The 3,750-nt window shown below is 39.0% G+C and overlaps 1 pseudogene; it reads right to left on the minus strand.

Annotated features, from left to right (window-relative positions):
* Positions 1-2,739: 2,739 nt before the first annotated feature.
* On the minus strand, positions 2,740-3,314 carry LOC117998977 (annotated as a pseudogene).
* Between the last annotated feature and the right edge of the window lie 436 nt (positions 3,315-3,750).

A 3,750-nucleotide genomic window follows, 5' to 3' on the forward strand; every position in this document is an offset into this window, starting at 1 on the left:
TTTATTTATTTATTTATTTATTTATTTATTTATTTATTTATTTATTTGACAGACCTCCATACTGTCTTCCATACTGGCTGCACCAGTTTGCATTCCCACCAGCAGTGCAGAAGGGTTCCTTTTTCTCCACATCCTTGCCAACACTTGTCATTTCTTGTGTTTTTTATTTTAGCCATTCTGACAGATGTGAGGTGATGTCTCACTGTGCTTTTGATTTGCATTTCCCTGATGGTGAGCGATGTTGAGCATCTTTTCATGTGTCTGTTGGCCATCTGGATGTCTTCTTTGGAGAAATGTCTATTCATGTTCTGCCCATTTTTAATTGGATTATTTGTCTTTGGGTGTTGAGTTGTATAAGTCCTTTATATATTTTGGATACTAAGTCTTCATCAGATATATCATTTGGAAATATCTTCTCCCATTCAGTAAGTTGTCTTTTAGTTTTATTGACTGTTTCCTCTGCTGTGTAGAAACTTTTTATTTTGATGTAGTCCCAATAGTTTATTTTTGCGTTTGTTTCCCTTGCCTCAGGAGACATATCTAGGGGAAAAAAAGAAAAGAAGAAAGCTGTTACAGCTGGTGTCAGAGAAATTACAGCCTGTGCTCTCTTCTGAGGTTTTTATAGTTTCAGGTCTCACATTTAGGTCCGTAATCCATTTTGAGTTTGTCACTGTGTAGGATGTAAGATTGTGGTCTGGTTTTATTCTTTTGTGCGTAGCTGTTCAGTTCTCCCAACACCATTTGTTGGGAACCAAAATTTTTTCCCACTGGATATTCTTGCCTCCTTTGTCAAAGATCAATTGGCCATATGCTCTTGGGATTATTTCTGGGCTCTCTATTCTGTGCCGTTGATCCACGTGTCTATTTTTGTGCCAGTACCATACTGTTTTGACTACTACAGCTTTGTAATATAAGTTGAAGTCTGGAATTATGATACCTCCAGCTTTGTTTTTCTTTTCAAGATTGCTTCAGCTAGGGGCGCCTGAGTGGCTCAGTCGTTAAGCGTCTGCCTTCGGCTCAGGTCATCATCCCAGGGTCCTGGGATCGAGCCCCACATCCGGCTCCCCGCGGGAAGCCTGCTTCTCCCTCTCCCACTCACACTGCTTGTGTTCCCTCTCTCGCTGTGTCTCTCTCTGTCAAATATAATTAAATAAAATATTCTTTTAAAAAAGATTGCTTCAGCTATTCAAAGTCTTTTGTGGTTCCATACAGATTCTAAGATTGTTTGTTCGAGTTCTGTGAAAACTGCTGTTGGTATTTTGACAGCCATTGCATCAAATCTGTAGATTGCTTTGGATAGTATGGACATTGTAACAGTATTTGTTCTTCCTATCCATGAGCATGGAATGTCTTTCCATTTGTTTGTGTTGTCTTCAGTTTCTTTCATCAGTGTTTTATAGTTTTCAGAGTACAGGTCTTTCATCTCCTTGGTTAAGTTTACTCTTAGGCATTTTACTCTTTTCTGGTGCAGTTGTAAATGGGATTGTTTTCTTAATTTCTCTTTCTGTTGCTTCATTATTGGTGTCTAGAAATGCAACAGATTTCTGTGCATTGATTTTGTATCCTGAGAACTTACTAATTCATTTATCATTTCTAGTAGCTTTTTGGAAGTGTCTTTTGGGTTTTCTATATACAGTATCACGTTATCTGCAAATAGTGAACATTTTACTTCTTCCTTACCAATTTGGATGCCTTGTATCCCTTTTCTTGTCTGATGGTTGCAGCTAGGACTTCCACTACTGTGTTGAATAAAAGTGGTGAGAGTGGACATCCTTGCCTCGTTTCTGACCCCAGGGGGAAAGCTCTCAGTTTTTCCACATGGAGTATGATGTTCTTTGTGGGTTTTTCATATATGGCTCTTATTATGTTGAGGTATTGTCCCTCTAAATCAACTTTGTTGCACGTTTTAGTTGTGAATGGATCTTGTACTTTGTCAAATGCTTTCTCTGCATCCAATGAAATGATCCCATGCTTCTCTTTCTTTTTTTCACTGAAAAGTTGTTTATTAAGGTGTTAATGGTTTATACAGTTAGTTCAGTATTTATGTAATTTGAAATTCTGAATTTCCTGTGAATGATCTATGTATCTACAATACAGACATGAATGTAAACTACTGTATTTCCTGATGTTTAGCATAACTAGACTTCTCTAAATTCCGATTATCAGACAAATAAAACATTATACTTTCAAAGTTACACCTTTAGGAGTCCACAAATTCCTGTATGTCCAAGTTTTCTTTTTTTATATGATAAACTTTTTTTTGAGAAGGAGGGAGGGGGGGAGGTATGGAGGGAGAGGGAGAGAGAGAATCTCAAGCAGACTCCGCGCTGAGCACAGAGCCCATGGTGAGGCTCGATCTCACGACCCTGAGATCATGACCTGAGCCAAAATCAAGAGTCAGACGCTTCAGCGACTGAGCCACCCAGGTGCTCCAATAAACCTTCCTAAAGGAGGAAGCCAAAACCCACAAATCAAAAGCCTTAATCTGCCTTTCACAATGTGTATCAAATCATCACAATGTGCACTTTCAATATCTTACAGTATTGTCAATGATGCTTCAATAAAGCTGGGGGAAAAATGAAATCCCACACAAAAGTCTTAACCTGAACCAATGTGTTGAGAAATAGAGCAATGGAGGATCTTTTATTCATCACATGAGCAAAAACACAGAATACATTTATTAATTAATTTTCCCCTAAAGAGAATACAAATATACTTTGTATTTAGAGAAATAAAGGATTAGTTGTTGGAAGTTGCTTTTGGAGAATGATCAATCAACACCTTCTCAAGGATCGGGTACTGATGCCGGGGACCATCGCCTCTCTCACACATTAACTAAACTTTGTACTTCCGGTTCCTTTAACCATAAATCGACACTTTCAGCTTCAATTTGAAGGCTAGCCATTGTTGTTTCGTAATTCTTTTCACGGCCTTCAAAGAAACTTCGGGCAATCCATCCTGATACAGGATGCCTGAAATATTCCCAGTGTTCTGGGATATAGCCTCCTGGAATTTCTGCTAACTCAGCTTCACCAGTGAATATATTCACCAGAGTTATGCCAACTGCTACTGGAATCCCAGTCAACAAAATGTAGAACTTCCTTAAACTGAAAAAAATGCCTGTCATAGAAACCAGAAGGTTTGATGGTAAACAGTCTTTACCCATGGTCTCCACTGTGTCACACAGGAGCTGCAGTCTTCGGAAAGCCACGGGTGAGGAAGCCCCCAAATCCAAGCCGAGTGCCAAGCCAGTGGCCAGAGAGAGCAGCCACTGCAGTGACCGAAGCCTGCTGCAATAAACTCGTGGCCATCATGGCGACTATGAGCAAATCTGATCACGTGGTTCTTATCCTTTCTTTTATTAATGTGGTGTATCACATGGATCGATTTGCAAATATTGAACCACTCTTGCATCCCAGGAATAAATCCCGCTTGATTGTGGTGAGTGAATTTTTTTTTTTAATGTATTTGTTAGATTCGGTTTGATAATATTTTGTTGAGGATTTTTGCACCTATGTTCATCAGAGATATTGGCCTGTAGTTCTCTTTTTTGATAATGTCTTTATCTGGTGTTGGTATCAGGGTAATGCTGGCCCCCTAGAATGAATTTGGAAGCTTTCCCTCCTCTTCAATTTTTTGGAATAGTTTGAGAAGATTAGGTATTAACTCTTCTTTAAATGTTTGGTAGAATTCACTTGTGAAGCCGTCTGGTCCTGGACTCTTGTTTGTTTGGAGTTTTTTGATTACTGA

Source organism: Mirounga leonina, unplaced genomic scaffold (assembly GCF_011800145.1).
Source record: "Mirounga leonina isolate KUSES-001 unplaced genomic scaffold, KU_Mleo_1.0 Mir_422, whole genome shotgun sequence".
NCBI lineage: Eukaryota > Metazoa > Chordata > Mammalia > Carnivora > Phocidae > Mirounga > Mirounga leonina.